We start from the raw sequence: 22825 nt of genomic DNA on the forward strand, positions 1-22825 counted from the left end.
TTCGTCTTCCGCAGGGTCTCACACAAACTGGAGGGAGCTATGTGACAAAAAGCCTGTACCTCCCCTGCAGGGTCTCACACAGACAGGATTGAGCTATGTGACATGGAATCTGTCCCTCCCCCACAGGGTCTCACACAAACTGGAGGGAGCTATGTGACAAAAAGCCTGTACCTCCCCTGTAGGGTCTCACACAGACAGGATTGTGTGACATGGAATCTGTCCCTCCCCTACAGGGTCTCAGATAGACAGGATTATGCTATGTGACATGGAGTCTGTCCCTCCACCGCAGGGTCTTACACATACAGAAGGGAGCTATGTGACCTATCCCTCCCCTGCAGGGTCTTACAAATACAGAAGGTAGCTATGTGACATGGGATCTATCCCTCCCCTGCAGGGTCTTACACAGACAGGAATGAGCTATGTGACATGGGATCTATCCCTCCCCTGCAGGGTCTTACACAGACAGGAATGAGCTAGAGTTTAGTTTTAGAGAGAGGTTAGATGGGACTTCCGGATGAGGAGGAGCGAGTAGGATGCCTGCTGCTTCGTGCTCTACTTTGAGAGAGCAATTCCACTCGCCATATAGCGCTGGTCTCCTTGGCCGTCAAGTAACACACAGTCTCTAGAAAAGATTGCTCCATATAGCATTACGGAAGTCTACAATGGCTGCTAAATGCTTCGTTAGCTGAAGCGATTCCAGCATTAGCCACCCCAATCTCGTTGGCTACTTTGTATCAGCCATCCCAGTCTCGATGGTTACTCTGTTCCAATCTCACTGGCTACCTTGTATAACAACCGCTGCTCCTCATATCAAGTGCGTTGAAGACGAAGCGTTTGTGTCTCCGATGATTTGGAAGCTCTGGGTCCTGGGCTTCTAAGCAAGTTAGTATTGTAGCTTTAAGAAGTGACTCGGCTTACAAGGGACGGGCAAATCCCGTGGTGAAGTATACAGAAGTTGGTTAGAGTGTATTTAGATATAAGATACCCTATGCTTACTACTGCTAGCTGTAGCCCTAAGTCGCAGGCTAACGGATCTGCCTTCCTGCAGAGTAGTGCTGCTGCCTTCTTCTCTACACACCTTGATGCTTGAATACCCTTGAGAGAGGCAAGCTAAGATCTCTGGAGTGCAGCACGAGGGAAGTTATGTGAGTACTTTTTCTTCTATTATATTGCAATCTTGGGTGGCCCATTGACTACCTGTGTGGTAAGGTCTTGATAAGCAGAGGGGCTGACAATTATATACTGGGGTTGACTTTGCTATTTTACTGTGTGTCCCTCAATATCGAAAAGGGATTTCTGAAGACTAAGGAACAGTGCATCTTGATAGGAATTGTTGAAGGCATATTATATTCTGGATGCGGGTAAGCAGGAACTATATGAAGGTTGCTGTGTATATAACACATCAGTGATTCCTGTCTGGATTCTCTAAGCCTCCTCCCTTGTCTTTTTTTTGGCACTTATATTGCTCCCAAGAACTAGGGTTGCCACCCGTCCCTTAAAATACAGAATACTTATAAGTTACAAATGCTGCAGGGTGTGCAGGGAGGAATATGAATAGTGCTGTCCAGAAACACAATACATGTTCCTCCCTGCACACCCTGGAGCATGTGTAACTCATAAGTGTCCAGGGAAACATGGCTGAGGTGGCAACCCTACCCAAGACCCACTGGGTAGGAGTGACGAACCACATATATAGAGAGTCAAAAAAATTCTGTGGCACTTATTTTGATCCCAAGACCCACTATGTAGGAGTGAAGAATTACATATATACAGAGTCTAAAAAATATGGCCTAGATTTAGAGTTTTGTCGGTAAAGACCCGCGTAGCTAACGCTGCTTTTTTTCCCCAGCGCACCCTTAAGACAACGCTGGTATTTAAAGTTGTCTGAGGGGCTGCGTTAGGCTCAGAAAAGGGAGCCTAATTTAGCTCCACTTCAACCCTCAATATCAACGTTGCCTACGGTAGCGGTAAGCTGGAAAAACGTGCTCGTGCACGATATCCCCATAGGAAACAATGGGGCTGAGCTGGCTGGAAAAAACCTAACACCTGCAAAAAAGCAGCGTTCAGCTCCTAACGCAGCCCCATTGTTTCCTATGGGGAAACACTCTCTAAGTCTGCACCTAACACCCTAACATGAACCCCGAGTCTAAATAACCCTAACCTTATACTTATTAACCCCTAATCTGCCGCCCCCGCTATCGCTGACACCTGCATTATATTATTAACCCCTAATCTGCTGCTCCGGACACCGCCGCAACCTACATTATCCCTATGAACCCCTAATCTGCTGCCCCTAACACCGCCAACCCCTATATTATATTTATTAACCCCTAATCTGCCCCCCCAACGTCGCCGCTACCTTACCTAAACTTATTAACCCCTAATCTGCCGACCGGACCTCGCCGCCACTATAATAAATTTATTAACCCCTAAACCGCTGCACTCCCGCCTCGCAAACACTATAATAAATAGTATTAACCCCTAATCTGCCCTCCCTAACATCGCCGCCACCTACCTACAATTATTAACCCCTAATCTCCTGCCCGCACTGTCGCCGCTACTATAATAAAGTTATTAACCCCTAAACCTAACTCTAACACCCCCTAACTTAAATATAATTTAAATGAAACGAAATAATATTCCTAAAATTAATTAAATTATTCCTATTTAAAACTAAATACTTACCTATCAAATAAACCCTAATATAGCTACAATATAACTAATAGTTACATTGTAGCTATTTTAGGATTTATATTTATTTTACAGGCAACTTTGTATTTATTTTAACTTTGTACAATAGCTATTAAACAGTTAATAACTATTTAATAGCTACCTAGTTAAAATAATTACAAAATTACCTGTAAAATAAATCCTAACCTAAGTTACAAATACACCTAACACTACACTATCATTAAATTAATTAAATAAATTACCTACAATTAGCTAAATTAAAATATAATAAAATAAACTATTCTATAATACAAAAAAACAAACACTAAATTACAAAAAAAAAAGAATTACAAGAAGTTTAAGCTAATTACACCTAATCTAAGCCCCCTAATAAAATAAAAAAAAAAAACAAAATAAAAAAATGCCCTAACCTATTCTAAACTACCAAAGTAATCAGCTCTATTACCAGCCGTTAAAAGGGCTTTTTGCGGGGCATTGCCCCAAAGTAATCAGCTCTTTTACCTGAAAATAAAAATACAATACCCCCCAACATTACAACCCACCACCCACATACCCCTACTCTAACCCACCCAAACCCCCCTTAAAAAAACCTATCGCTAACCCCATGAAGATCTCCCTACCATGAGTCGTCTTCCCCAAGCCGAGACGAATTCTTCATCCAAGGTGCGCAGAGGAGGTCCTTGATCCGGTAGAAGTCTTCATCCAAGCGGGGCAAGAAGAGGTCCTCCATCCGGTAGAAGTGTTCATCCAGGCGGCGTCTTCAATCTTCATCCATCCGGAGCGAAGCGGAGCCATCTTCAAAGCAGCCGACGTGGAGCCATCCTCTTCAACCGACGACTTCCCGACAAATGAAGGTTCCTTTAAGGGACATCATCCAAGATGGCGTCCCTTCAATTCCGATTGGCTGATAGAATTCTATCAGCCAATCGGAATTAAGGTAGAAAAAATCTGATTGGCTGATGCAATCAGCCAATCAGATTGAAGTTCAATCCGAATGGCTGATCCAATCAGCCAATCGTATTGAACTCGCATTCTATTGGCTGTTCTGATCAGCCAATCGGAATTGAAGGGACGCCATCTTGGATGACGTCCCTTAAAGGAACCTTCATTCGTCGGTTGAAGAGGATGGCTCTGCGTCAGCTCCTTTGAAGATGGCTCCGCTCCGGATGGATGAAGATTGAAGACGCCGCCTGGATGAACACTTCTACCGGATGGAGGACCTCTTCTTGCCCCGCTTGGATGAAGACTTCTACCGGATCAAGGACCTCCTCTGCGCACCTTGGATGAAGAAATCAGCTCGGCTGGGTGAAGACGACTCAAGGTAGGGAGATCTTCAGGGGGTTAGCGATAGGTTTTTTTAAGGGGGGTTTGGGTGGGTTAGAGTAGGGGTATGTGGGTGGTGGGTTGTAATGTTGGGGGGGTATTATATTTTTATTTTCTGGTAAAAGAGCTAATTACTTTGGGGCAATGCCCCGCAAAAAGCCCTTTTAAGGGCTGGTAATAGAGCTGATTACTTTGGTAGTTTAGAATAGGGTAGGGCATTTTTTTTATTTTGGGGGGATTTTTTATTTTATTAGGGGGCTTAGATTAGGTGCAATTAGCTTAAACTTCTTGTAATTCTTTTTTTTTTTGTAATTTAGTGTTTGTTTTTTTGTATTATAGAATAGTTTATTTTATTGTATTTTAATTTAGCTAATTGTAGGTAATTTATTTAATTAATTTAATGATAGTGTAGTGTTAGGTGTATTTGTAACTTAGGTTAAGATTTATTTTACAGGTAATTTTGTAATTATTTTAACTAGGTAGCTATTAAATAGTTATTAACTATTTAATAGCTATTGTACCTATTTAAATTAAATACAAAGTTGCCTGTAAAATAAATATAAATCCTAAAATAGCTACAATGAAATTATTAGTTATATTGTAGCTATATTAGGGTTTATTTGATAGGTAAATATTTAGTTTTAAATAGGAATAATTTAGTTAATTTTAGGAATATTATTTCGTTTCATTTAAATTATATTTGTTAGGGGGTGTTAGGGTTAGAGTTAGGTTTAGGGGTTAATAACTTTATTATAGTAGCGGCGACGGTGGGGGCGGGAGATTAGGGGTTAATAATTGTAGGTAGGTGGCGGCGATGTTAGGGAGGGCAGATTAAGGGTTAATACTATTTATTATAGTGTTTGCGAGGCAGGAGTGCGGCGGTTTAGGGGTTAATACATTTATTATGGTGGCGGCGAGGTCCGGTCGGCAGATTAGGGTTTAATTAGTGTAGTTAGGTAGCGGCGATGTTGGGGGGGGCAGATTAGGGGTTAATAAATATAATATAGGGGTCGGCGATGTTAGGGACAGCAGATTAGGGCTTTATAGGTATAATGTAGGTGGCGGCGGTGTCCAGTCGGCAGATTAGGGGGTTAAAAAATTTATTATAGTGGCGGCGATGTGGGGGGGGCCTCGGTTTAGGGGTACATAGGTAGTTTATGGGTGTTAGTGTACTTTGTAGCACAGTAGTTAAGAGCTTTATATTCCAGCGTTAGCCCATAAAGCTCTTAACTACTGACTTTTTTTGGCGGTAGGAGTCTTGTCGGTAGAGGGTCTACCGCTCAGTTCTCCCAAGACTCCAAATACCAGCGTTAAGCAGATCCCATTGAAAAGATAGGATACGCAATTGGCGTAAGGGGATCTGCGGTAGCCTGGAGTCGCGGTAGGGAAGTGAGCGTTAGACCCTTTCCTGGCTGACTCTAAATACCAGCGGGCGGTAAAAAGCAGCGTTAGGACCCCTTAACGCTGCTTTTGACAGCTAACGCCAAACTCTAAATCTAGGTGTATATTTCTTTGGCACTTACATTGCTTCCAAGACACACTGGGTGGGAGTGAAGAACAACATATACAGAGAGTCAAAAACATGTTGTCTTGGAAAAACAATTAATGTGGAGGACTTATATATCATAAATCTGTATTATACCTATGTTTTTTTTATATCTATGAGACTATTATGGTAGGGCCCGTCACTTGCACCTAATAGTATGTGGAAGGTGTTTTGCCTTATTTAGTCCTGTCTACCTATATAAACAGTCTTGTGGTATATTAACGTGCAATGCTTTTGGAAAATAATTACTTGGCTCTGAGAATTATCCCCCTTATTCTTAACAACCATAGGTCTCTCTAAAGGGCCCTTTCACTACAAGAGATAAACTCTTATTTCTTCTACAAGATATGACGAGTCCAAGGATTCATCCTTTACTTGTGGGATATTATCCTCCTGCTAACAGGAAGTGGCAAAGAGCACCACAGCAGAGCTGTCTATATAGCTCCTCCCTTGACTCCACCCCCCAGTCATTCTCTTTGCCTATACTAAGTAATAGGAAGGGTAAAGTGAAAGAGGTGATAAAATGTTAGTTTTTATTTTCTTCAAGCAAGACTTTTTTATTTTAAATGGTACCGGTGAGTGCTATTTTTCCCCAGGCAGCAGATGGATGAAGATTTCTGCCTGGAGACTGATGATCTTAGCAGTTGTTACTAAGATCCAGAGTAGTTCCCACAGAATGGCTGAGGAGTACTTAAGAAACTTCAGTGTGAGGAACGGTTTTCATGCTACAAGCATTGAGGTATGTTCAGTCATTTTTTTCTGGAGTGACTGTGTTATTTCAGAATTGGCTGACAGTATCCCCATGAGGGAAGGGGTAAGCAGTAATCCTAGTGTGAAAGAAAAGGATATTGCTGGACCTGTATGTTGGGCTGTAAAAAATGGTTGACACTGATGACATAATGTTTGTGGGCAAACGATTCTATGTTTGGAGGTAAATTAACGTTTTTTGTGACAAACGTTTTTATTTATAATGGCAATGGAGGGTGCACATGGCTTCTGTTAGACCTGGGTATATGAACCCACATGGCTAGGTTTTTAGACCACTTTGTAGCGGTTCTTTTGCAAGGCTGTGAGACATCGAGGTAGATGGGCGGGGCCTATTTTAGCGCCTCAGTTGCGCAGTTGTATTCCCCATGCAAGCAGCAAGCTCCAGCTCCGGTGGGCCTCTCAGGAAAGTTTGGGCCTAATCGAAGGGTTAAACTGATTTTGCAGACCCCTGAGGGCAGGTAGGCGCCACAGCAGAGCTGTGGCGAGGTGCAGGGTCTTTTTTTTGTTAATCATAACGTTTTTTTGTATGACTTTTTTGTGCATAAGGGTTAAGTATTCCTTTTCTTGTGGTGCAATCTTAGCTGGCAAGTTAGGATACATATATAATAAAATTCAGATAATTTTATCATTTTAAAGCAGTTTTGGAAAAATTGTATGCTTTTTTTCTCTTAAAGGCGCAGTACCGTTTTTTCAGATTGTTATTTTTTCACTAAATAAAGTGTTTTCAAGCCTGTTTGTGGTCATTACTAGCCTGTGTTAACATGTCTGACATTGAGGAAAGCCAATGTTCCATGTGTTTAGAAGCCATTGTGGAACCTCCACTTCAAATGTGTCCCTCATGTACTGAAAGGGCCTTACATTGCAAAGAACATATTTTAGCTGATAAAAGTATGTCTCAGGATGATTCTCAGTCAGAAGAGAATCAGGTTATGTCATCTGCTTCTCCCCAAGTGTCACAACCTTTAACGCCCGCCCAAGCGACGCCAAGTACTTCTAGTGCGTCTAATTCTTTCACCCTGCAAGATATGGCTGCAGTTATGTCTACTACCCTTACAGAGGTATTATCTAAACTGCCAGGTTTAAAGGGTAAGCGCAGCAGGTCAGGTATTAGAGTAAATGCTGAGCCCTCTGACGCGTTATTGACCATCTCCGATGTACCCTCACAGTGTTCTGATTTGGGGGTGGGGGAATTGTTGTCTGAGGGAGAGCTTTCTGATTCAGGAAAGATGTTCCCTCAAACAGACTCAGATGTGACGGCCTTTAAGTTTAAGCTTGAACACCTCCGCTTGTTACTCAGGGAGGTCTTAGCGAAACTGTGTAAAATGGACAAATATCTAGAGGTTCCTACTTACACTAATGTTTTTCCAGTCCCTAGAAGAATTTCGGACATTGTTACTAAGGAATGGGATAGACCAGACATTCCGTTCTCTCCCCCTCCTACTTTTAAGAAAATGTTTCCCATATCTGACACCATTCGGGATTCGTGGCAGACGGTCCCTAAGGTGGAGGGAGCTATTTCTACCCTGGCTAAGCATACAACTATACCTATTGAGGACAGTTGTGCTTTCAAAGATCCTATGGATAAAAAATTAGAGGGGCTTCTAAAGAAATTGTTTATTCATCAGGGTTTTCTTCTACAACCTATAGCGTGCATTGTTCCAGTAACTACTGCAGCAGATTTTTGGTGTGAGGCTCTAGAGGAGTCTCTTAAGGTTGAGACCCCATTAGATGGAATTTTGAATAGAATTAAGGCTCTCAAGCTAGCTAATTCTTTTATTACAGATGCCGCTTTCCAAATGCCTAAATTAGCGGCAAAGAATGCAGGTTTTGCCATTTTAGCGCGTAGAGCGTTATGGCTTAAGTCTTGGTCTGCTGATGTGTCATCTAAATCCAAGCTTTTAGCTGTTCTCTTTAAGGGTAAAACCCTATTCGGGCCTGAGGACAAGACAGTTAAAATGAGGACCAAACAGAATAATTTTATTCCTTTCGAAACTTTAAAGGCGGTCCCTCTACTTCCTCATCCGCCTCCAAGCAGGAGGGGAACTTTGCTCAATCCAAGTCAGTCTGGAGACCTAACCAGACCTGGAATAAAGGTAAACAGACACCTGTATTTATCACATAGTTTCTGTGAATAAAGGTAAACAGGCCAAGAAGCCCGCTGCTGCTACCAAGACAGCATGAAGGGGCAGCCCCCGATCCGGGACCGGATTTAGTAGGGGGCAGACTTTCTCTCTTTGCTCAGGCTTGGGCAAAAGATGTTCAGGATTCCTGGGCATTAGAAATTGTGACCCAGGGGTATCATCTGGAATTCAAGGATTCTCTCCCAAGAGGGAGATTTCATCTTTCACGTTTGTCTGTAGACCAGACAAAAAGAGAGGCGTTCTTACGCTGTGTAGAAGACCATGGGTGTAATCTGCCCAGTTCCAAAATTAGAACAAGGGCAGGAGTTTTACTCCAATCTGTTCGTGGTTCCCCAAAAAGAGGGAACCTTCAGACCGATTTTAGATCTCAAAAGTCTAAACAAATTTCTCAGAGTCCCATCGTTCAAGATGGAGACCATACGAACAATTTTACCAATGATCCAGGAGGGTCAATATATGACCACCGTGGATTTGAAGGATGCTTATCTTCACATTCCTATCCACAAAGATCATCACCAGTTCCTCAGGTTCGCCTTTCTGGACAAACATTACCAGTTTGTGGCCCTTCCTTTCGGGTTGGCCACAGCTCTCAGAATTTTCACAAAGGTGCTAGGGTCCCTTCTGGCGGTTCTAAGGCCGCGGGGCATAGCAGTGGCGCCCTATCTGGATGATATTTTGATTCAGGCGTCAACTTACCATCTAGCCAAATCTCACATGGACATCGTGTTGGCTTTTCTAAGAACTCACGGGTGGAAGGTGAACATAAAAAAGAGTTCACTAGTTCCTCTGACAAGAGTTCCATTCCTAGGAACTCTGATAGACTGGGTAGACATGAAAATTTTTCTGACAGAGGTCAGAAAATCAAAGATCTTAACTACTTGCCGAACACTTCATTCCATTCCTCGGCCGTCAGTGGCACAGTTTATGGAGGTCATTGGGTTAATGGTAGCGGCAATGGACATAGTTCCGTTTGCTCGCCTACATCTCAGACCACTGCAGCTGTGTATGCTCAGACAGTGGAATGGGGATTATGCAGATTTATCTCCGCGGATAAATCTGGATCCAGAGACCAGAGACTCTCTTCATTGGTGGTTGTCACAGGATCATCTGTCCCATGGAATGTGCTTCCACAGGCCAACATGGGTCATAGTGAGGACGGATGCCAGCCTCTTGGGCTGGGGTGCAGTCTGGAATTCTGTGAAGGCTCAGGGTGTGTGGACTCAGGAAGAGTCCCTACTACCAATAAATATTCTGGAACTGAGAGCAATATTCAACACGCTTCAAGCATGGCCTCAGCTGGCTTCGGCCAAATTCATAAGATTCCAGTCGGACAATATCACGACTGTAGCATATATCAATCATCAAGGGGGAACAAAGAGTTCTCTAGTGATGATAAAGGTTTCCAAAATAATTTGATGGGCAGAGACTCACTCTTGCCATCTATCAGCAATATATATCCCAGGAGCGGAGAACTGGTAAGCGGATTTTCTAAGTCGTCAGACTTTTCATCCGGGGGAGTGTGAGCTCCATCCGGAGGTGTTTGCAAAATTGATTCATCAATGGGGAACACCGGAATTGGATCTGATGGCATCTTGTCAGAATGCCAAACTTCCTTGTTACGGGTCCAGATCAAGGGATCCTCAAGCAGTACTGATAGATGCTCTAGCAGTACCTTGGTTGTTCAACCTGGCTGATGTGTTTCCTCCTTTTTCTCTCCTACCTTGCCAGAATCAAACAGGAGAGGGCTTCGGTAATCTTGATAGCGCCAGCGTGGCCACGCAGGAGATGGTATACAGATCTAGTGGAAATGTCATCTCTGCCACCGTGGAAACTGCCACTGAGACAGGACCTTCTCATTCTGGGTCCATTCAAACATCTAAATCTAATTTCTCTGCAACTGACCGCCTGGAGATTGAACACTTGATTTTATCTAAGCGGGGATTCTCTGAGTCGGTCATTGATACCTTGATTCAGGCTCGAAAGCCTGTCACTAGGAAAATTTACCATAAGATATGGCATAAATATCTTTATTGGTGCGAATCCAAAGGCTATTCATGGAGTAAGATCAGGATTCCTAGGATTTTGTCCTTTCTCCAAGAAGGATTGGAGAAGGGGTTATCAGCTAGTTCCTTAAAGGGACAGATTTCTGCTTTGTCAATCTTACTACACAAGCATCTGGCAGATGTTCCAGACGTTCAGTCGTTTTGTCAGGCTTTAGTTAGAATCAAGCCTGTGTTTAAACCTGTTGCTCCGCCATGGAGTTTGAATTTAGTTCTAAATGTTCTTCAAGGGGTTCCGTTTGAACTCATGCATTCCATAGATATTAAACTTCTATCTTGGAAAGTTCTGTTTTTAGTTGCTATCTCTTCTGCTCGAAGAGTTTCTGAGCTTTCTGCGTCACAATGCGACTCGCCTTATCTTATATTCCATTCTGATAAGGTGGTTTTGCGCACTAAACCTGGATTCCTTCCTAAGGTTGTTTCAAATAAGAATAATAATCAGGAAATTGTTGTTCCTTCTCTATGTCCTAGTCCTTCTTCTAAGAAGGAGCGTCTGTTACATAACTTGGACGTGGTTCGTGCCTTGAAGTTTTACTTACAAGCAACCAAGGATTTCCGTCAAACATCTTCTCTATTTGTTGTCTATTCTGGAAAGTGTAGGGGTCAAAAAGCTATGGCTACCTCTCTTTCTTTTTGGCTGAAAAGCATCATCCGTTTGGCATACGAGACTGCTGGACAGCAGCCTCCTGAAAAGATTACAGCTTATTCTACTAGAGCGGTGGCTTCCACATGGGCTTTTAAAAATGATGCTTCTGTTGAACAGATTTGTAAGGCTGCAACTTGGTCTTCCCTTCATACCTTTTCCAAATTTTCCAAATTTGATACCTTTGCTTCTTCTGAGGCTATTTTTGGGAGAAAAGTTCTTCAAGCAGTGGTGCCTTCTGTTTAACCATCTGTCTTGTCCCTCCCGTTCATCCGTGTCCTGTAGCTTTGGTATTGTATCCCACAAGTAAAGGATGAATCCGTGGACTCGTCGTATCTTGTAGAAGAAAAGGAAATTTATGCTTACCTGATAAATTGATTTCTTCTAAGATACGACGAGTCCACGGCCCTCCCTGTCAATTTAAGACAGATTATATTGTTTTGTTTAAAACTTCAGTCACCTCTGCACCTTTTAGTTTCTCCTTTTTCTACCTATACCTTCGGTTGAATGACTGGGGGGTGGAGTCAAGGGAGGAGCTATATAGACAGCTCTGCTGTGGTGCTCTTTGCCACTTCCTGTTAGCAGGAGGATATTATTCCACAAGTAAAGGATGAATCTGTGGACTCGTCGTATCTTAGAAGAAATCAATTTATCAGGTAAGCATAAATTTCCTTTTTTCTATCACACCTATATCAATATATCACATAGTCACTATATCACTGTAAAGGAATATACCTCTCTTTAATTCCCTATATTGCTAAGGGATCCAATTCTCACGCCTCTTTTTTTTCTGCACTGTGTGCACAGAGAGTGTGTTTATCTCACTGGTTTTGCTGTGTCAATGGAAAGATTTGTATCACATGGTAAATTAAGGTCTAAATGGGTCGGTGAGGTGAGCCACCCCCTGTGGAGGTAGGAAAAGAGGTGTTGTGATTTCAATTAATAAAAATACAGAATATAAAATAATGGCCAGTGAAATTGATCCTGAAGACAGGCAATTTTTTTTATGTAACACATATGGCCCCAATGTGTTGGATAAGAAATTCTGGAGTGATCTGGCAGAACCTAATGGGCAGAACCTAATAGTAGCAGGGGGTTTGAACTTAATTGCTAGGCCTAATTTAGATAAACTTAATAAGAGTAAATCAAATGCAAGAGACAGGAAAGTGTGAATATTACAAAGTTTCTGTAATAAGCTTGGGCTTAATGACATCTGGCGTATTCACTACTTACTTGTGTATCCAAAGGCCATCAATCCCTTTCTAGGATAGACATGTTCTTGGTTGCAGAAGCCATGAGTGGCATAGAGATTAAAACAGATATCAAAGATAAAATTCTGTCTGATCATGCTATTGTTTCTTTGGAACTTGGTGTCAAATCACTTCATCCCAGTAATAACAATATTTTATTTTCCCCCGAATACTTATTACATGATTTACATTTCCAAAATTGGTTAAAAATTAAATGGAGGGAATACTATGAGGCCCGTGTTTCTGGCCGTGTTTCTGGCGAGTCTTCAGACTGTCGGATCAAGTCCGCAAGACCTTTCATAATTCTGCCTCTATGACTTTAATGCCTCATATCTAGAAAAAGTGTAAACATTTTGGGAAACTGCTAAAGCCGCATTACAGGGTGATATTAAGGCCCATATGTGTTTTTTAAAAAAGAAATCCAAGCAAAGGGAAATACAATTAGCTAACTGCATAAAACATTGCATAACGCTTACATTTCTAATCCTAGTAAACCCTTATGGCTTAGTTATATAAATGCAAAATCGCAGAGAGATATTTTTCTAAAGCAAAAGACTGCTCAAGAAGGGATTAGGCTTAGAGCAATATATGGGGGTCATTATGGCAGATCAGCCAAATATTTAGCAAGAATCACTAAGTCAAAAACTAAAAATACAATTCCAGTTAGTGGGTGAGGAAACAATTATTAATAATGTAGATATTAAAAAAGCTTTTTTTAATTATTTTCAGAGCATATATAGATCTGAACCACCGGACCAAGAGCAGAAAAGTATTTTCTGGGAAAAAGTGGTACTTCCTAAATTTCCTCCGGAAATATTGCAAGAAATAAACAAACCAATCTCTGTACAAGAAATAAGTGAGAGCATTTAAAACACTCAACTAAATAAAGCCCTTGGCCCTGACTTTTTACCCATAGAATTTTATAGAATACTAAAGGAACAAACTGTGCCTATACTCTGTAAACTTTTTAATTTATATTTTTCTAATAATGTACCTTGTTCTCCGTATTTTGCAGCCTCGAAAGTTACATTAATTCATAAAAAAAATAAAGATCCCAAATTACCTTCATTGTATAGGCCAATTTCATTATTAAATGCAGATTACAAATTGCTAACATTAATTATTGCTGAAAGGTTAAAGCCCCACTTAGGGAAAATAATCCAAGATGATCAGTTGGGATTTATGATCGGCAGGAATCCTGTCAAGAAGGTATTATTAACTTTGGAATTTTTCTGGAATAAATTTAACTCTCTTAAACATAGAAATGTAATCAATCTAGCTATATTAACAGTAGATGCTGAAAAAGCATTTGATTATATTAGATGGGACCACCTCTTTTTTACATTGCTTAAATTTGGCCTTACAGGACAAACTAATAATTTTGTACGCCTGATCTACAATAATCCAATATCATCTATCATTGTTAATTGCTCAGACATGGCCAGTTTTAACTTACAAAGAGGTAATAGGCAGGGATGTCCTTTATCTCCTTTACTTTTTAATATTTCCCTGGAACCACTGGACATATTCCTTTGGCAACATTTAAATGGCCTCCAAATATGTTGACACTATTTATTGTTATCTTTGTATGCAGATGATTTATTATTATTTCTGAGTAATTTGGAGTCCAATTTACCTAAATTTCTGCAGCTTGTCAAAATTTTCGGGGCCATTTCTGGTTACAAGATCAACTTATCAAAGTTCGAGTTTCTATGGCTAGCAAAAACACGTACAATGTCAGGTTAAACATCCTTTTAAAGAATCTTTAAGAATTAAGTACCTAGGCATAACTATTAGCAAAAAACCCACATGAATGGTACAAACTAAATTTGCTTAACTTCTTTCAAGAAGTTAAGAAGAAATTGGATGACTGGATAAGTCTCCCTATATCTCTTACAGCTCAAATAATGTTAATAAAGACTATTTTATTTCCTAAATTACTGTATTTGATACAAAACATACCAGTGTTTCTTCATAAATCAGACATAAACTTATTTAATAAATGCTGTACTAGATTTATCTGAAAACAAGCAAGACCATGCATAGCTCTAATGAGGTTAATGAAGCCTAGAATGGTGGCAGGATTGTCTTTCTCCAATATAAGTGATTATAATCTTGTAGCTATTTTTAAAATTGCAGTAGATTGGATCACTGAGAATGGGTATATTACCCTTTTACAATGTGAATCCAACCTGATTGCCCCAATGGATCTTAAAGCAATTCTCCACTCCCCGTTTCACATTTATTAACATTGTCTAATGTTGTAAAAGCCTGGCAGAAATATTGTTTAGAAATCCAGAAGTCACCATATTTTTCAGAATTTCTCCCAATCCAGGGTAATCCAGATTTTATACCTGGTAATTTTAATAAAGTATTTGGAAATAGTAAGGGGCTAAGACGGGTAATACAACTTGTGAGAGCTGATATGTTGAGTGAACCATTTGATAGTATACTTGCAAGGTTTGGATTAACCAATAAAGATTTCTTTGCATATCTGCCAATCAGACATTATATCTCTGATATGAAAAGTATATTTGATATCAGTGGGACACTGAGATTACTCTCCACTAGAATTAGATTATTTCAGGAAGGGATATACTCTATTGCTCCTTTCTTTGCTATATTAAACTCATTTACCAATTCTAAACCACTAAATTACCTACAATCTAAATAGCTTTAATATATTTTCCCGATATCAGACCTCAGGATATCCAAGATAGTATTGATCAAACATGGATTTTGACACCTCTGGCACAAATCACATATAAAATTGTTATTTGAGGTATATATAACACCTGAAAAACTGTCTAAGTGGTATAAAAAATCTATTTATTGTACAACATGTTGTGCCCCACAGGTAGATATATTTCATTGCTTTTGGTCTTGTCCTAAAATTCTCCAACTTTGGGCTAAAATAAACTACTGGATTAATTCAAAGTTGTTATTGGAGTTTGAAATATCAGCCTACAACATATTTTTCTTGACTTAATAAATAGGTCCCCCTAAAAATTATAAATTAATAAATACACTAGTGATTCTAACATGGAATATTATATTGAGAACATGGAAAGCGCGACAGGCTCCAACATTTATAGAGTTTAAAGAAGCAGTAATTCTGCAGTTAACAAGGGAGCAAATTAATTTACAAAACCTCAATAACTCTCAACTAAAATAATTTTTTAAGAAATGGCTAGTTATAATTGAATCCATCACGGAAGCCTCCCAGGCCCTATTGGTTAAACCCTTTCTTACCTCAGACTATGTACAACAAAATATCTATGCAGGACATTTCCCTATCTCATGGTTCGGATGACTATATGATCTTTTTTCCTCCCCCCCCCCCCATTTCCCCTCAACGGAGCTTAACCCCTTAACGACACACGTCATACAGGGCACGTCACACACAAACTGGTCTTTAAAGACCAACGACATACCCTGTACGACGTTAGGGGTTTAAAGCGGCTGGAAGTGATCCTGATTGCTTCCAGCTGCTTTCCAGGTATTGTCGTGATGCCTCGATATTGAGGCATCACTGAAATTCCTTTTTTTGGCACACCGATGCAGAGAGGGCCACAATCCCCAGTCATTCGACCAAAGGGAAGGGAGAAAGGAAGTAATCTAAGGTGCAGAGGTGCCTGAAGTTTATAGAAAAGCAAACTGTCTGAAAAACAGGGCAGGCCGTGGACTCATCATGTCAAGAAATAAATTTATCAGGTACGAATAAATTATGTTTTCTTTCTAATGACACGGTGAGTCCACGGATCATCATAATTACTGTTGGGAACCAATACCCAAGCTAGAGGACACGGATGATTAGGCAGGGACAAGACAGTTAACCTAAACAGAAGGCACCACTGCTTGAATAATCTTTCCCCCAAAAGAAGCCTCTGCTGAAGCAAAAGTATCAAATTTGTTAAATTTAGAAAAAGTATGCAGAGATGACCAAGTCGCAGCCTTGCAAAGCTGATCTACAGAAACTCCATTTTTGAAAGTCCAAGAAGATGAAACAGCCCTCGTGGAATGAGCCATGATTCTCTCAGGAGGCTGCTGACCAGCAGTCTCATATGCCAAATGAATAACACTCCTTAACCAACAAGAAAGAGAAGTAGCCATAGCTTTCTTACCCTTACGCTTCCCAGAAAAGACAACAAATAAAGAAGAAGACTGGCGAAAATGCTTAGTCGCCTGCAAATAATATTTCAATGCATGAACCACATCCAGGTTGTGCAACAAACGCTCCTTATGAGAAGAAGGATTAGGACACAAAGAAGGAATAACAATCTCTTGATTAATATTCTTAGAAACAACCTTGGGAAGAAAACCCAAGGCAGTACGCAGAACTACATTATCAGAGTGAAAAATAAGAAAAGGTGATTCATACTGTAAGGCTGAAAGCTCCGAAACTCTTCAAACCAAAGAAACAGCCACCAAAAATAAAACCTTCCAAGATAACATCTTAATATCTAAAGAATGCATATGTTCAAACGGAGCCTGTTGAAGGACTCTAAGAACCAAATTAAGACTCCAAGGTGGAGTAGTAGACTTAAACACAGGCCAAATTCTAACCAAGGCCTGACAAAAAGAATGAACATATGGCACATCACCAGGCACTTGTGCAATAAAATAGGTAAAGCAGAAATTTGACCCTTAAGGGTACTAGCAGATAAACCTCTCCAAACCCTCCTGGAGAAAAGACAAATTCCTAGGAATCATAACTCTACTCCACGAGTAGCCTTTGGATTCACACCAATACAAATATTTACGCCAAATCTTATAATAAATCTTCCTAGTCACAGACTTACGAGCCTGAATCATAGTCTTAATGACAAAACCACGCTTAGAAAGAATCAAGCGTTCAATCTCCAAGCAGTCAGCTTCAGAGATTTAGATGAAGGAAGGGACCCTGCAGAAGCTGGTCCTTCCTTAATGGAAGACGCCAAGATGGAAGGGAAGACATCTCCACCAGATCTGCAAACCAGATTCTGCAAGGCCACGCCGGAGCAATGAGAATCACAGATGCCCTCTCTTGTTTGACCCGATTAATGAACCGAGGAAGAAGAGTAAACGGAGGGAACACATATGCCAGACTGAAAGTCCAAGGAATTGCCAGAGCATCTATCAGAACATCAGAAAAGAACAAACAAGGTCCAGGAGTGATAGTTTAAAATGGTAATCCTTTATTTGGTTTAAAAATCATAGTACACAAAAGAACATGCACAGGTAGACTGTGGCTGTGAGGTCTGCTGACGCGTTTCGGCAGTTATGCCATAGTAATAGCTAGTGATCTTACAGTCACACCCTATTTACATAGCCCTGCCAGGGCTGTGATTGGGTAAAACATGCATTAAAACAACGTTTTGGCCACGCCTACTGATTTTCATTCCATAGTATAGTAGCTTCCCCTGTATTGGGATTCTCTAACATAAAGCCTTTCTAGCGTGTCTTACAAAATACATGATTTATAACTAATTTATAACATTGCTATTAATTATTGACTCCTTATAGAGTTTAGCAACTTCATGCTAGTTCAAAAATCAATTCAATCTCATTGACTCATTGCCTTTAGCTTATTACATGCAGGACACCTACTGGCATTAGTAATAACAGCAAAAACAACAACAATTACAATGACAGTGGTCTATGTAAACCTGCTGTATTTTTAAAAACAAATGGTTCAATGAAATAGCCTATTTCTATCAGTTTATATTATTTATTTGTTACATATGCAAAACATTTGTGCAATAACGGTACTAAATCTTCCCTCCTTTACATCCTTTACATTCTGCCCCTTGTTGAGTCTTGATGTCTAGTATGGACAGCATGGGTTAAGATATGGTCATATGCCCATTCCTAATAAGCTTAGGCCCTGTAATTTATCCTAGGTAAGCACTTGCTTGCCTATTCTTATGTTTCATTGTTAGAGGTTTTCAAATATACATACATATATGCACATACACATATATGTGTATATATGCACACACATACACACACATATGTATATATATATATATATATATATATATATATATATATATACACAAATATGTACCCCCAGACCAGACCTAATTCATCCATGTTAGGCTGTACCACCATACATGGTTGATGTTTCTGGTAATATGGACTTTATTGGGGGGGATTCACTCGATTAATTTCCAGAAAGTGGGAGAGATATGTGATTAGGGATTCACTTCCCAAAAATGATCAGGACATAAAAATTAAAAAAGGTGTCATTCCCAGAAGTTGATCAGATCGAATTCTGAGTTAAGACCATTTGGTGTCCTAGTTTTCAACTTAAAGATCCAAAAAGTCTCCTGCCTTGCAAGTGTCTTATCCCTATCCCCTCCTCTTCTTCCCAATTGAACCTGTTCCACGATTGTCCACCTAAGTGTATCTAGTCTTTTTTGATGAAAGTCCCTGAAATGTCTGACTAGCGGTGTAGACAAGGTGCCTGATTTGACGTTGCCAACATGCTCCCTTATCCTAGTTCTAGTGTATCTTGTAGTCATGCCTACATATTGAATTTTACATTCTATACATGTTAGCAGGTATACTACATATGACATTCTACAGTTGTAGCACTTGTTATGGGAAAACATTTCTCCTGTCATTTTGCACCTAAACCCATATCCTAATTCCACATATTCACATGCTTTGCATGTGTGATTGTGGCACCTATATACACCTTTCATGGTTAGCCATGAGCTAGTTACGGGTACTGTTGACTTTAGGGCAGTGGGTGAAACCATATTCCCTATTGTAGCGCCCCTTCTATAGGAGAATTTGCATCCCTTTTCCACTAGGTTTGCCAGGTCTTCATCGGCAGCCAGCATCTTAAAATGTTTATTAACTATCCTGCAGACCTCATCAAACTGGTTACTATATGTTGTCAGGAAAAAGGCTTGTTTCGTTGCTCGGGACTGTTTTTTTCTCCTTTGTTTATTTCTCCTTTTTAATAAATCCTCCCTAACTAGGGTTGCTACAGAGATCCTTACACCCTGAACCATGATGTTGGATATTCTCTATCCCTTAGTCTGTTCAATAGCAATTCTGATTGCTCTATAAACTGTGATTGTGTGGTACAATTTCTCTTTACTCTAAGCATTTGGCCCTTTGTAATTGCCTTAAACACTCTGGGTGGTTACCGTTGGCATGGAGGATCGTATTCCCCATTATGGGTTTCCTATACATGTCTGATTTAACCATTTCTTTTTCCCCATCACTCTCGCCAGCCAAGGTAACATCAAGGTAGTTCACCTTATGTTTCTGAATTTCATAGGTGAAGCTGATGCCTACGTCATAAGTGTTTAGCCAATCCATGAAGACAACAGCTGTGCTTCCACCCCCCTTCCAGACTAGAATTAAATCATCTATATACCTTTTGTAAAAGATGATGTTCCCCCTGAAGGGGTTGCCTTCTCCAAAGATGTGAGACAGCTCCCACCAACCCATGAATAGGTTGGCATAGGAGGGGGCAAACTTTGCCCCCATTGCTGTCCCACATCTTTGGTGATAAAAACAATCCTCAAACTTAAAGAAGTTATGGGTCAAAAGAAATTCCGTCACTCTTAGCATATATGCACAGCTGCCCTTGTCATATAGCATTGACCCCTGCAGGAAGAATTTTACTGCCTCCAATCCCTTGTCATGTTGGATAGATGTATAAAATGCCCTAACATCCACTGTAAGTCATGGTTAAGAGTCTAGCCATTCCATGTTTGGGATAATAATCAAAAGATGTTTTGTTTCCCTAAGGTAGCTTGGGAGTGTTATAACTAGTGGCTGCAATATCTCATCTAGCCATTGTGATAATTTTTCTGACAGAGAGCCAATCCCACTTACAATAGTGTGCCCCTCTACCTTATAGATCAATTTGTGGATTTTTGGTAGGTGGTTAAAGATAGGGATGACAGGATTCTCCACAATCAAAAAATTTGCTGTTTCATCATCCAAATATCCACCTTCCTTGCCATCGTCCACAAGGTCTTGCAACTCCCTCAAAAATCTTGAAGTGGGATTGGCACTCAGCCGAGCATACTGGGTCTAATCGTCTAGTTGTCATAGGGCCTCTTGTACAAAGAATCCCCTATCCATTACAACAACTGATCCCCCTTTGTCGACTGATCTGATTACAAGATCCCTGTTTGCTTTAAGGGATAGCAATGCCTCTCTCTCTTTCTATCAGAACAGCCTGAGGATCCTTTGACCTCGACCCGTACCTCAGAAGCTTGGTATTCTGACGAGATGCCATGAGATCCAACTCCTGCTGCACCCAACAGAGAATCAAGCTAGAAAAAACCTCTGGATGAAGTTCCCACTCCCCCAGATGAAAAGTCTGTCTGCTCAGAAAATCCGCTTCCCAATTGTCCACCCCTGGAATATGGATAGCAGACAGACAACAGTTGTGAATTTTCGCCCACTGAATAATCTTGGCTACCTCTGTTATGGCCAAGGAACTCCGAGTTCCTCCCTGATGATTGATGTAAGCCACTGATGTTATGTTGTCTGACTGAAATGTGATAAACTGGGTTGAAGCTAGCTTAGGCCAGACAAGAAGAGCATTGAAAATTGCTCTCAGTTCCAAAACATTTATTGGAAGAACCGACTTCATCCGAGTGCACAGACCCTAAGCCCTTAATAAACCCCAGACAACACCCCAGCCCAGCAAACTGGCATCTGTGGTTACAATCACCCAGGCAGGTCTTCGAAAGCAAGTTCCCTGAGAGAGAAGATCCTGAGACAACCACCATGGAAGAGAATCTCTGGACATCTGCTCTAGAACAATCTTTGGAGATAGATCCGCATAATCCCTGTTCCACTGCCTAAGCAAGCATAACTGCAGAGGTCTGATATGGAACCGAGCAAACAGAATGATGCCCATGACTGAAACCATCAGACCAATATAACCTCCATGCACTTAGCCACTGACGGCCGAAGAAGGGACTGAAGAACAAGACACGTATTGAAAATTCTGGGAGCTGTTGCCAGACCAAAAGGAAGAGCTACAAACTAAAAATGTTTGACTAGAAATGCAAATCTTAGAAACCTCTGATGATCCCTGTGAATGGGAATATGCAGATAAGCATCCTTTAGATTCACTGTGGTAATGAACTGACCTTCCTGAACCAAAGGAAGAATGGAACGAATAGTTTCCATCTTGAAAGATGGAACCTTGAGAAACTTGTTTACACTCTTGAGATATAAAATAGGTCTGAAAGTTCCCTCCTTCTTGGGAACGACAAAGAGATTGGAAATAAAAACCCAGACCCTGTTCCTGAACCAGAACAGGAGCTATAACTCCCAAGTCGGAAAGATTATGAACACAACATAAGAACGTCTCTCCTTTTATCTGGTTTACAGATAACTTGGAGAGAAGAAACCGGCCTCTGGGAGGAAAATTCTTGAACTCAATTTTGTAACCCTGGGACATGATATCTACCACCCAGGGATCCTGAACATCTTGAACCCGAGCTTGAGCAAAGAAAGAGAGTCTGCCCCCCACAAGATCCATTTCCAGATCAGGGGCAGACCCTTCATGCTGATTTTGAGTCAGCAACAGGCTTCCTGGACTGCTTCCCCTTTTTCCAAGACTGATTTGACTTCCAAGATGGCTTGGACTGTTCCTGCTTGGATTAAGAAGTGGAAGATTTACCAGAGAAGTTATGAAAGGAACGAAAATTACTCTGCCGACCCTTCTGTTTATTTTTTTTATCCTGAGGAAGAGAATACCCCTTCCCTCCCGTAATATCAGAAATAATCGCAGCCAAACCTGGCCCAAACAAAGGTCTTACCCTTGTAAGGAATGGACAAAAGCTTAGACTTAGAGGACACATCCACAGACCAGGATTTTAACCATAAAGCTCTGCGAGCTAAAATGACAAAACCAGAAATTTTAGCTTCCAACTTGATGACCTGTAGAGAAGCATCTGCAATAAATGAACTAGCCAACTTCAAAGCCTTGACTCTATCTTGAATTTCTTCAAGAGTATCTTGCTGAATAGAATCAGACAATGCATCAAACCAATATGCTGCTGCACTAGTAACCATAGCAATACATGCAGCCGGTTTGCCATTGATACCCCTGGTGAACATAAATATTTTTAATCAAAGCTTCCAACTTCTTATCCATAGGATTTTGAAGGAACAGCTTTCCTCAATAGGAACAGTGGTCCTCTTGGTCAGAGTGGAAACTGCTCCCTCCACCTTAGGAACCATCTGTCAAGATTCCTTAATAGAGTCAGCAATAGGAAACATCTTCCTAAAAATTGGAGAAGGGAAAAAAGGAATCCCAGGCTTCTCCCATTCTCATGCAATAATAACTGAAATGCGATCTGGTATAGGAAAAACTTCCACCGAGGAAGGGACATCAAAAAACTTATTAAGTTTACTAGATTTCTTAGGAATAA

The sequence above is a fragment of the Bombina bombina genome, chromosome 4 (genome assembly GCF_027579735.1).
Source record: "Bombina bombina isolate aBomBom1 chromosome 4, aBomBom1.pri, whole genome shotgun sequence".
NCBI classification, from domain to species: Eukaryota; Metazoa; Chordata; class Amphibia; order Anura; family Bombinatoridae; genus Bombina; species Bombina bombina.